This window comes from Arachis stenosperma, chromosome 3, assembly GCF_014773155.1.
Source record: "Arachis stenosperma cultivar V10309 chromosome 3, arast.V10309.gnm1.PFL2, whole genome shotgun sequence".
Classification (NCBI taxonomy): Eukaryota; Viridiplantae; Streptophyta; class Magnoliopsida; order Fabales; family Fabaceae; genus Arachis; species Arachis stenosperma.
The window spans coordinates 84,775,717-84,788,940 of NC_080379.1; the positions used below are offsets into that span (position 1 = coordinate 84,775,717).

General features: G+C 39.3%; 1 non-coding gene across 1 annotated transcript; it reads left to right on the forward strand.

Moving 5' to 3' along the window:
• The first annotated feature begins 11,037 nt into the window (after window positions 1-11,037).
• Window positions 11,038-11,141, forward strand: LOC130972753 (small nucleolar RNA R71). The gene has a single exon (XR_009083916.1). It is a non-coding gene; the product is annotated as a small nucleolar RNA R71 (small nucleolar RNA).
• The last annotated feature ends 2,083 nt before the right edge of the window (window positions 11,142-13,224 follow it).

Below are 13,224 nucleotides of genomic sequence, written 5' to 3' on the forward strand. Positions count from 1 at the left end.
GGTTGTTTTGATTATTTGTAGGTGAAGAAAAGAAGAAAAGAATGAAGCGTGGCTTAAGAAAGCGTGGCCCAAGGAAGAAAAGAGTGTAGCGCATGGAAGGGAGGAAGCCACACTGCCCTCTACAAAGAGCACACTGCCCTCCAAGGGAGCACAACAATGAACCAAGCATTCAAGGCTTCACTGCCCTGCCCTCCTTGAGGGCGGAGCACAATTTTAGGCCAAGAAATAAGGGAAGAAAAAATTCTGCCCTGCCCTCCTCAAGAGCAATTTCGGGCTCCTCATGGAAACATTCAAGGAAATTGTTCTCCAAGTGCCATCCATGGGTTTCGAACCAAGCTCAAGAAGGAAGGAAGTAGCGTTCAAATGGAAGGAAAACAAGTCAAAATTAGCTTGTTTTCAACCTCCAAGGATCAAACACAAGACCTTGAGGAAGCAAGAAACTAGGCGCTACCTTGGCGCCGAGAAAACCAAGAAAAAAAGGGCAACAAAAGCCATCCAGCAAGTTTCGAACTTGGGACCTCACCCAAGAACAAGGAAAGCTTGCGCTGCCCACAAGGCGGGCAGAGCAACATTCCTTGGTGCATGGCGCACAATTTGGCATGGCCAGCACGCACAATTGACGCGCAACAAGGGAGCTTGGGCGCGCAGCTTGAACGCACGGGCAGGGAGGCAAGGCACACACGATGACAACATTGCCCTGCTCTCCACAAGGGCAGGGCAGCATCCTGATGCCCCTGATAAACCCATATTTTATGGTTTATCTTGTGCTTATTTGAGTGGATTTTATCAACTCTTTACCCACTTATTCATACAATTCGCATGTTTTACATTTGCCTTCCTAATTATGTGCTTTAATTGAAAACAAGCTTCTTTGATCTTATATTTGCTTATTATTAATCCTCTCTTATGACCATTAGATGCCTTGATATGTGTGTTAAGTGTTTTCAGAGATTACAAGGCAGGAATGGCTCAGAGGATGGAAAGGAAGCATGCAAAAGTGGAAGGAATACAAGAAGTTGGAGAAACTGCTAAGCTGTCCAGCCTGACCTCTTCGCACTCAAATAGCGATAAATTTAGCTACAGAGGTCCAAACGACGCGGTTCTAGTTGCGTTGGAAAGCTAACGTCCGGGGCTTCGATTTGATATATAATTTGCTATAGCTGCCCCGACGCCAGGCGACGCGAACGCGTGGGTTACGCGGATGCGTGACCTGGCAGGAACGCAACCCGCGCGGCCGCGTGATCCATGCGGCCGCGTCACTTTTCCGTGAGCTGTACGGACCAGAAAGCGCTGTAAGTGACTTCTGGGCTGTTTTTGACCCAATTTTTGGACCAGAGAACACAGATTAGAGGCTATAAAGTAGGGGAATGCATCCATTCAGGAGAATGCTTTTCATAATTCACTTTTCATGATTTAGATTTAGTTTTGAGGGAGGTTCTCTCCTCTCTCTCTTATGATTTAGGACTTCTCTTTATTTTTAAGAGTGACTCTTGATCCAGGTTTTATATTCCTTTGTTTTAAGATTACTTTTCACTTTATTTAGTTATTCCAGCATTTGAGTTAATTATTTACTTTTATAATTTAATTTATGAATTCTTCCATGTCACAGATTATTGTTTGAATTAATGATAATTGAGGTATTTTCAGTTTATGATTGCTTGCTTTTATTTACGTTACCATTGCTTCTAATCTGAAGATACTTTATTCCAGCAATTTACTTTTTCCCCTTTTGGTCTTGGTTAAGAAATCAGTAACTCAACAGTTATCTAAGCAGCGTAATTGATAATCGTTATCTTGCTAATTGAACTGAACTTCAATTATTCCAACTTTTTCTTAAGAAATAAATAGGATTCGAAGGTCAAACTAATTAGTCCCTTGACTTACCTTTGCTTCAAAGGTTAACAAAGTGGAATTAAGATACAACTTTCATTATTGTTGAGAGGGATAACTAAGTTGGACTTCTAATTTCTCTCATCTTGCCAAAAGTTGCTTTATAGTATTTATTTATTTTAATTGCCATTTAATTTATTTGCCATATTTATTCTTCACTCTCAAAACCCCAATTTTACCCTTTTCATAACCAATAATAAGAACATATCTCCCTGCAATTCCTTGAGAAGACGACCCGAGGTTTAAATACTCGGTTAACAATTTATTTAGGGGTTTGTTACTTGTGACAACCAAAACGTTTGTACGAAGGGATTTCTGTCGGTTTAGAGACTATATCTACAACGCGACTGTTTTTATGAAATTCTTTACTGGCAAAAATCCTAACGTCAGCCCCTCCCAAATTTGGCATGCTAGTTGGATCCACATGCAAGGCTTCCCTGCTCTGCCCTCCACAAGGGCAGAGCAACCTCCTGGGAGCAACATGGGCTGAATTTCACTCAAAAATCCAACTTAATTCACTTCTTCACCAAATCAAAAAGCCCACTCAAAATTCTGAAATCCAAAATAGAAAGTGTATAAATAGGTGTTAGTTATGATTAGAAAAGAGAGCTTACTTTCATTTTAATTTTCACCCTTAGTCAACTTGAGAGCTCACTTCCCATTTTTCTGTTTTCTGCAAAATTGGCTTGAGAATTGGAGGAGAGAATTCACTTCTTCCTCCTTTGATCGTTTTGTTTTCTTTACTGGGTTTTGTTTGAGTCTTGAGTGTGAAGAATTGAGGAACTTCTGTCTCAATCTCCATTTAAGATCTCTTTAATTTTCATACTGCATAATTGAGTTAAATTCAATCTCCTTTATTGCTTCAATCTTCAATTTCTCTTTACTTGCTTTGTGAACTTGGATCTAGGAAGGCAATTGAGATCTAGACTCTGCTATCTAGTCTCTGGAGCCCTGAGATCTAATTTTCTTTTTGGTTCTTCTGTTGAACCACTGCTGCAATTGAATTTCCATTTGCTGTTTGAAGATCTAGTCAATTTCAATTCATCTCTTGCTTGGTTAATTGTTACAATTTAATTTCCCTTGCTTAAATTCTGAATTCCCAGTCCTCAAATCTCTTTTCCGTTCAAGCAATTTATATTTCTTGCACTCTAAGTTACCGCAATTTACATTTCTTGCACTTTAAGTTTCAGTCATTTAATTCCTTGTTCTTTAAGATTCAGCACCTTTACTTTTAGTTCTCTTTAATTTCTGCAATTCATCCCTCTCCCTTTACATTTCCTACTATTTACTTACTGTTGGATACAAAATCACTCAACCAATACTTGATTTGCTTGACTAAATCAACCACTAAACTAAAATTGCTCAATCCTTCAATCCTTGTGGGATCGACCTCACTCCCGTGAGTTTTATTACTTGATGCGACCTGGTACACTTGCCGGTGAGTTTTGTGTTGGATCGTTTTCCACACATCAATAACCAATAACAAGACACTTTATTGCAATTCCTAGGGAGAATGACCCGAGGTTCAATACTTCGGTTTATAGATTTTAGGGGTTTGTTACTTGTGACAAACAATTTTTTGTATGAAAGGATTAGTGTTGGTTTAGAAACTATACTTGCAACGAGATTTCATTTGTGAAATTCTAAACCGCCAAAAATCAATTCATCAAAATCCCCCAACAAAACATGCTATTTTGTGAAATCTTTGATGTATGGGGTATCGACTTCATGGGGCCATTCCCAAATTCTAATAGTTTTCTCTACATTCTACTAGCCGTCGATTATGTGTCCAAATGGGTGAAAGCGATACCCACCCGGATAGACGATGCTAATGTAGTTCTCTCTTTTGTGAGGAATAATATAATTTGTCGCTTTGGATCACCGCGAGCAATCGTGAGCGACCAAAGTTCACACTTTCTCAACAAAAGAATGGAAGGGCTCATGAAGAAATACGGCATCATACATAAAGTTGCCACGGCCTATCACCCCCAAACGAACGGCCAAATCGAGGTTTCTAATCGGGAAATCAAGCATGTATTGGAAAGGATTGTGAAGCCTAGTAGCAAAGATTGGAGTGCCAAGCTTACCAACGCACTTTGGGCATACCGAACGGCATACAAGACGCCGATTGGCATTATCCCCTTCCGGTTGGTGTATGGTAAAGCCTGCCACTTACCGGTAGAAATTGAACACAAAGCATATTGGGCCGTCAAGGAATGCAATCTAATTTTGGGTGGGGCCGGAGTTGAGAGGAAGCTTCAATTGGCGGAATTAGAATGTTTGAGATTAGAGGCCTATGACAACTCTAGGCTTTACAAAGAGAAGATGAAAGCCATCCATGATAAGAACATTAGGAGAAGGGAATTTAGGCCCGGTGAACTAGTCCTACTTTACAACTCAAGGTCGAGATGGGAGAGACCTTATCAAGTAGAGAAAGCGAAACCTTATGGAGTTTACCATTTACGCCATCCCTCAAGTCCGGATATTTTCAAGGTAAATGGGAACCGTCTCAAATTGTATCATGGTGAGCAAAGGAAGAGTAACAAAGTTTGAGGTATTCCTTTTGGAAGATGTACCTCTTGACAAAGAGCATTGAGCTAGTGGAAGTCCAACTTAAGGACGTTAAACAAAAGTGCTAGGTGGGAGACACTATGGTGAGATCTATCTTTTTGCCATTTTTGTATATAGCCATTGGACTCTTCTTTGATTTGTGATTGCTTAGTCATTGCTTGTTTAGCTAGCCTTGATTTTATTGTTCATAGAAGTTTGCACTATGGACTACTTGAATGGTAGAAAACACCTCATTTCTAGGTCTTACATGAAGTTTTAGGTGTTTTTTTGGCCCTTGGCTAGCTACCTGCTGAATATGTGATAAGATGTGCATTCTTCATATCCAAAAAAAGGGGGGTGTGGCGCGCCCGTGCGTTGTGCGCGTGCGCGCCCATCAGCGGATGCAACATCTGGGCTAAATTCCAGAGAGTTACGCGAACGCTGAGCTAGCTTCATGCCCCGCGCCCAACCCCCTTTGCGCGTGCGCGCACCTGGCGCACACGCACCCATATGCCACCTTGCGAATCGACGCGCGAGCGCACGTGCCGCGTTCGCGTCGATTGCCCTGCCGGACCTCAGGTTCATTTTCCAGAGAGTTGCACCATACCTAGGCTTGATTTGAGCCAGAGGCACAACACCACTGCCACGCACGCGCACTTGCCGCGCGTGCGCCAATCTACTCACCACTGCCCCCGCGCGTCAGCGCACTGTGCGCGCACGTGCCACCACTCCTGCAGCCAACTCTTGGTACAAAGTCCAGAGAGTTGCGCAACTCCTGGGCCAACATTGTGCCACTAGCACAACCACTTTCACGCGTGCGCGCACCTGGCGCGCGCGCGTTCTTTCTACCCCTGCCCCACCTGCTGGTGGACGAAATTGTGATCCTCAAAATTGGTCTCTTTGTACTTGTATGAAATTTAAATATTGGCTCTATCAAAAATACCTCAAAGAGATCATGGTATGATGAATTGGGATCTTAATAATCCTTGGTAATGGCACCAACAGCTTAGTGTTGTTGTTGGACCAAAAGAGTTACAAGCACTGTTAGAGAATCTCACAACTCCGTTCAACTAACTAGCAAGTGCACTGGGTCGTCCAAGTAATACCTTACGTGAGTAAGGGTCGATCCCACGGAGATTGTTGCTATGAAGCAGCTATGGTCACCTTGTAAATCTCAGTTAGGCAGATTAAATGGTTTATGATAAGTTCGAAAATAAATAATAAACAGAAAATAAAATAGTAAATAGTTACTCAGATAATTCCATGGTAGGAATTTCAGATAGGCATATGGAGATGCTGTACTCCTCTCGAATCTCTACTTTCTTATTACATTCATCCAATCCTTCTTACTCCTTTCCATGGCAAGCTGTATGTAGGGCATCACCGTTGACAATGGCTACATCCCATCCTCTCAGTGAAAATGGTTCTATGCTTTGTCACAGCACGGCTAATCATTTGTCGGTTCTCAATCAGGTTGGAATAGAATCCCTTGATTCTTTTGCGTCTGTCACTAACGCCCAGCCTTCAAGAGTTTGAAGCTCGTCACAGTCATTCAATCCCAGAATCCTACTCAGAATACCACAGACAAGGTTAGACTTTCCGGATTCCCGGAATCCTACTCGGAATACCACAGACAAGGTTAGACTTTCTGGATTCCCATGAATGCTGCCATCTATCTAGCTTATACCACAAAGATTCTGTTGGGGAATCTAAGAGATATGCGCCCGGCCTAAGGTAGAACGGAAGTGATTGTCAGTCACGCGCATTCATAGGTGAGAATGATGATGAGTGTCACGGATCATCACATTCATCAAGTTGAAGTGCAACGTATATCTTGGAATAAGAATAAGGAGAATTGAATAGAAAGTAGTAGTAATTGCATTGAAACTTGAGGTATAGCAGAGCTCCACACCCTTAATCTATGGTGTGTAGAAACTCCACCATTGAAAGGTTTAGGCATGGCCGAATGGCCAGCCCCCATGATCTGAGAACTAATCGTCCCAAGATGTCTAATACACTAGTAAAAGGTTCTATTTATACTAAACTAGCTACTAGGGTTTACATGAGTAAGTAATTGATGCATAAATCCACTTCCGGGGCCCACTTGGTGTATGTTTGGGCTGAGCTTGATCTATCCACGAGCTGAAGCTTTTATTGGAGTTGAACGTCAAGTTGTAACGTGTTTTGGGCGTTCAACTCCGGGTTGTGACGTGTTTCTGGCGTTTGACTCCAGACAGCAGCATGTACTTGGCGTTGAGCGCCACTTTACGTCGTCAATTCCCAAATAAAGTATGGACTATTATATATTGCTGGAAAGTTTTAGAAGTCTAATTTCCAAAAACGTTGAGAGCGCGCCATTTGGAGTTCTGTAGCTCTAGAAAATCCATTTCAAGTACAAGGAGGTCAGAATCCAACAGCATCAACAGTCCTTTTGTCAGCCTCCTATCAGAGTTTTGCTCAAGTCCCTCAATTTCAGCCAGAATTTACCTGAAATCACAGAAAAACACACAAACACATAGTAACGTCCAGAAATGTGAATTTAACATAAAAACTAATGAAAACATCCCTAAAAGTAGCTTGAACTTACTAAAAACTACCTAAAAACAATGCCAAAAAGCGTATAAATTATCCGCTCATCACAACACCAAACTTAAATTGTTTCTTGTCCCCAAGCAACTTGAAAATCAAATAGGATAAAAAGAAGAGAATATACTATAAATTCCAAAATATCAATGAATATTAATTCTAATTAGATGAGCGGGACTTGTAGCTTTTTGCTTCTGAACAGTTTTGGCATCTCACTTTTTCCTTTGAAGTTTAGAATGATTGGCATCTCTAGGAACTTAGAATTTCAGATAGTGTTATTGATTCTCCTAGTTAAGTTTGTTGATTCTTGAACACAACTACTTTTATAAGTCTTGGCCGTGGCCCTAAGCACTTTGTTTTCCAGTATTACCACCGGATACATAAATGCCACAGACACATAACTGGGTGAACCTTTTCAGATTGTGACTCAGCTTTGCTAGAGTCCCCAGTTAGTGGTGTCCAGAGCTCTTAAGCACACTCTTTTACTTTGGATCACGACTTTAACCACTCAGTCTCAAGCTTTTCACTTGGACCTCCATGACATAAGCACATGGTTAGGGACAACTTAGTTTAGCCGCTTAGGCCTGGATTTTATTTCCTTGGGCCCTCCTATCCATTGATGCTCAAAGCCTTGGATCCTTTTTACCCTTGCCTTTTGGTTTTAAGGGCTATTAGCTTTTTCTGCTTGCTTTTTCTTTTTTTCTTTCTAATTTTTTTTTGCCACTTTTTTTTTTTCACAAGCTTTTGCTTTTTCACTGCTTTTTCTTTCTTCAAGAATCAATTTTCATGATTTTTCAGATTGTCAATAACATTTCTCTTTGTTCATCATTCTTTCAAGAGCCAACAATTTTAACATTCATAAACAACAAGATAAAAAATATGCACTGTTCAAGCATTCATTCAGAAAACAAAAAGTATTGTCACCACATCAATCTAATTGAGCTAAATTCAAGGATAAATTCAAAATTCATGTACTTCTTGTTCTTTTGATTTAAAACATTTTTCTTTTAAGAGAGGTGAAGGATTAATGGATTTTATTCATAGCTTTAAGACATAGTTACTACATACTAATGATCATGAAGTAGAAACACAAAACATAGATGAACATATAACATAAAAACGAAAAATAGAAAAATAAGAACATGGAATAAGTCCACCTTAGTGAGAGTGGCGCCTTCTTGAAGAACCAATGGTGCTCTTTGAGCTCCTTTATGTCTATTCCTTGCTTTTGTTGGATGATCCCTAGTAATTTTGGTGTTCCTATCCTTAGTTGCTCCCAATAATTGTGTGGAGGACAATTCATCCCCTGAGTTATCTTAGGGATCTCTTGATTTGCAGTCAAATGTTCTACCACTGAGCTATAAACCCTTTAGATGAGTCTTTCCATCTCCCATGACTCAGAGGTGGAAGCTTTTGTCTTCCCTTTTCTCTCTCTCTTTTTTTTGAGGTTTCTCTGGCCTTAGGTGCCATCAATGGTTATGGAAAAACAAAAAGCTATGCTTTTACCACACCAAACTTAGAAAATTGCTCGCCCTCGAGCAAGAGAAGAAAGAAAAGATGAAGAATAAGAAGAAAATATGGAGGAGATGGAGGGATGTGTGTATTCGGCTATATGGGTGGGATTGGGTGGGAAAGAGATTTTGAATTTTGAAGGTAGGTGGGGTGTATGGGGAAGAGTGGATGGATGTGAATGGTGAATGGAAAACAGAAGGGATGACCATGAATGGAGAGAGAGAGGGCGAGGTAGGTGGGGATCCTGTGAGGTCCACAGATCCTGAGGTGATCCTGTGGGGTCTACAGATCCTGAGGTGTCAAGGATTTACATCCCTGCACCAATTAGGCATGTAAAAGGCCTTTGCATACCATTCTGGCGTTTAAACGCCAAGGTGATGTACGTTCTGGGCGTTCAACGCCCAGATGCAGCATGTTTCTGGCGTTGAACGCCAGTTCCATGCTTGTTACTGGCGTTCAGCGCTAGCTTTCCTCAAGGCACATTCCTGGCGTTCAAACGCCAGGATGTTGCTTGTTTCTGGCGTTCAGCGCCAGATTCATGCTCTGTTCTGGCGTTGAACGCCAGCCAGATGCTCCTTACTGGTGTTGAACGCCAGTATGTCCTCCCTCCAGGGTGTGATTTTTCTTCTGCTATTTTTGATTCTGTTTTTAATTTTTATATTTTTTCGTGACTCCACATGATCATGCACCTAATAAAACATAAAATAACAATAAAATAAAATAAAAATTAGATAAATAAAATTGGGTTTCCTCCCAACAAGCGCTTCTTTAATGTCAATAGCTTGATAGTGGGCTCTCATGGAGCTACAAGGTGATCAGGTCAATGTTGTAAAACTCCCAACACCAAACTTAGAGTTTGGATATGGGGTCCTAACACCAAACTTAGAGTTTGGTTGTGGCCTCCCAACACCAAACTTAGAGTTTGACTGTGGGGGCTCTTCTTGACTCTGAACTGAGAGAAGCTCTTCATGCTTACTCTCTTTTGTCACAGAGGGATGGCCATGTGCCTTAAATACAAGGTAGTCCCCATTCAATTAAAGGACTAATTCACCTCTGTTAACATCTATCACAGCTCCTGCTGTGGCTAGGAAAGGTCTTCCAAGGATGATACACTCATCCTCCTCCTTCCTAGTGTCTAAGATTATGAAATCAGCAGGGATGTAAAGGCCTTCAACCTTTACTAACACGTCCTCTACTACTCCATAAGCTTATCTTAATGACTTGTCTGCCAATTGTAATGAGAACAAGGCAGGTTGTACCTCAATGATCCCTAGCTTCTCTATTACAGAGAGTGGCATAAGATTTATCCCTGACCCCAGATCACAAAGAGCTTTTTCAAAGGACATGGTGCCTATGGTACAAGGTATCAAGAACTTGCCAGGATCTTGTCTCTTTTGAGGTAAAATTTGCTGAATCCAGGTATCTAGTTCATTAATGAGCAAGGGAGGTTCACTTTCCCAAGTCTCATTACCAAACAACTCGGCATTCAGCTTCATGATAGCTCCTAAATATTGAGCGACTTGCTCTCCAGTCACATCTTCATCCTCTTCAGAGGAAGAATAGTCTTCAGAGCTCATGAATGGCAGAAGGAGATTTAATAGAATCTCTATGGTCTCTATATGAGCCTCAGATTCTTTTGGATCCTTAATAGGAAACACCCTCTTGCTTGAGAGACGTCCCAAGAGGTCTTCCTCACTAGGATTTTCGTCCTCCTCCTCCCTTGTGCATTCGGCCATATTGATTACATCAATGGCTTTGCACTCTCCTTTTGGATTCTCTTCTGTATTGCTTGGGAGAATACTGGGAGGAGTTTCAATGACTTTCTTACTCAGCTGGCCCACTTGTGCCTCCAGATTTCTGATGGAGGATCTTGTTTCACTCATGAAACTGAAAGTGGACTTTGACAGATCAGAGACTAGATTGGCTAAATTAGAAGTGTTTTGTTCAGAATTCTCTATCTGTTGTTGAGAAGATGATGGAAAAGGCTTGCTATTGCTCAGCCTATTGCGTCCACCATTGTTAAAGCCTTGTTGAGGCTTTTGTTGATCCTTCCATGAGAAATTTGGATGATTTCTCCATGATGAATTATAGGTGTTTCTATAAGGTTCACCCATGTAATTAACCTCAGCCATTGCAGGGTTCTCAGGATCATAAGCTTCTTCAGAAGCTGCCTCTTTAGTACTGTTGGATGCATTTTGCCATCCATTCAGACTTTGAAAAATCATGTTAACTTGCCGAGTCAACACTTTGTTCTGAGCCAATATGACATTCAGAGCATCAATTTCAAGAACTCCCTTCCTCTGAGGTGTCCCATTATTCACGGAATTCCTCTGAGAAGTGTACATGAATTGGTTATTTGCAACCATGTCAATGAGTTCTTGAGCATCTGCAGGTGTTTTCTTTAGGTGAATGGATCCACCTGCAGAATGGTCCAATGACATTTTCGAAAACTCAGATAGACCATAATAGAATATATCTAGTATGGTCCATTCTGAAAACATGTCAGATGGACACCTTTTGGTCAACTGCTTGTATCTTTCCCAAGCTTCATAGAAGGATTCACCATCTTTTTGTTTGAAGGTCTGAACATCCACTCTAAGCTTGCTCAGCTTTTGAGGAGGAAAGAATTTATCCAAGAAGGCTGTGACCAGCTTATCCCAAGAGTCCAGGCTATCCTTAGGTTGTGAATCCAACCATATTCTAGCTCTGTCTCTTACAGTAAAAGGGAAAAGCATGAGCTTGTAGACTTCAGGATCTACTCCATTAGTCTTAACAGTCTCACAGATTTGCAAGAAATCAGTTAAAAACTGGTAAGGATCTTCAGATGGAAGTCCATAAAACTTGCAGTTCTGTTGCATTAAAGCAACTAGTTGAGGCTTAAGCTCAAAATTGTTGGCTCCAATGGCAGGAATGGAGATGCTTCTTCCATCAAATTTGGACGTTGGTTTTGTGAAGTCACCAAGCATTCTCCTTGCATTATTGTTGTTGGGTTCGGCTGCCATCTCATTCTCTTGTTTGAAAATTTCTGAAAGGTTATTTCTGGATTGTTTAACTTCTCTTAGTTTCCTCTTCAGAGTCCTTTCAGGTTCAGGATCAATTTCAACAAGAGTGCCTTTTTCCTTGTTCCTGCTCATATGAAAGGGAAGAAAACAAGAAAAGAAGAGGAATCCTCTATGTCACAGTGTAGAGATTCCTTTATGTTAGTAGAAGAAGAAAGGGGAGAAGAGTGAAGAAGAATGGGTTCGGATTTTTAGATGAAGAGAGGTGAAGAGAAATGTTAGTAAATAAATAATTAAATAGAATAAGAAAAGAGAGGGAGAATTCGAAAATTAATTTTTGAAAAGGAGTTAGTAATTTTGAAAATTAAAGATAAGATATGATTAAAATTAAAATTTAAAATAATTAAAAAGAATTTTTGAAAAAAAGGATGAGATATTTTCGAAAATTAGAGAGGGAAAAGTAGTTAGGTAGTTTTGAAAAAGATAAGAAACAAACACAAAGTCAAATAGTTAGTTGAAAAAGATGTTAAAGTCAAATTTGAAAAGATAAGAAGATAAGATAGAAAATGTGTGTTTGAAAAAGATTTAATTTTTAAAATTAAAATTAATTACTTAACTAACAAGAAATTAAAAGATAGGATTCTAGAATTTTAAAGTTTGAACCTTTCTTAACAAGAAAGTAACAAACTCCAAATTTTTGAATCAATCACATTAATTGTTAGTGTAATTTTCGAAAATATGATATAAAGATAAGAAAAAGATTTTGAAAATAATTTGAAAAAGATTTTTGAAAATTTTTGAAAAGCAAAGATAAAATTGAAAAGATATGATTTTTGAAAAAGATTTTGAAAAGATAAGATTTTTAAATTTTTGAAAATTTGACTTGACTTGTAAGAAATAACTAATTTTAAAAATTTTTTGACTAAGTCAACTCAAATTTTCGAAAATTATGAGAAAAATAAGGAAAAGATATTTTTTAATTTTTTAATTTTTAATTATGAGAGAGAAAAACACAAACATGACCCAAAACATAAAAATTTTGGATCAAACACATAATGCATGCAAGAATACTATGAATGTCAAGATGAACACCAAGAACACTTTGAAGATCATGATGAACATCAAGAACATATTTTTGAAAAATTTTTGATGCAAAGAAAACATGCAAGACACCAAACTTAGAAATCTTTAATGCATGGACTCTAACAAACGAAAAATGCATATGAAAAACAACAAACAACACAAAACAAGAAAACATCAAGATCAAACAAGAAGACTTACCAAGAACAACTTGAAGATCATGAAGAACACTTTGAATGCATGAAATTTTCGAAAATATGCTAGAAAAAAATTTTTTTAAGCATGCAATTGACACCAAACTTAAAAATTGACTCAGGACTCAAACAAGAAACACAAAATATTTTTGGTTTTTATGATTTTCTAATCTTTTTTTGGATTTTTATTAATTTTTTTTCGAAAATATTTTTGGAAAAAACAAAAAAGAAAAGAAAAATTTTGAAAAAGATTTTTGAAAAGAAAATTACCTAATCTGAGCAACAAGATGAACCGTCAGTTGTTCATACTCGAACAATCCCCGGCAACGGCGCCAAAAACTTGGTGGACGAAATTGTGATCCTCAAAATTGGTCTCTTTGTACTTCTATGAAATTTAAATATTGGCTCTATCA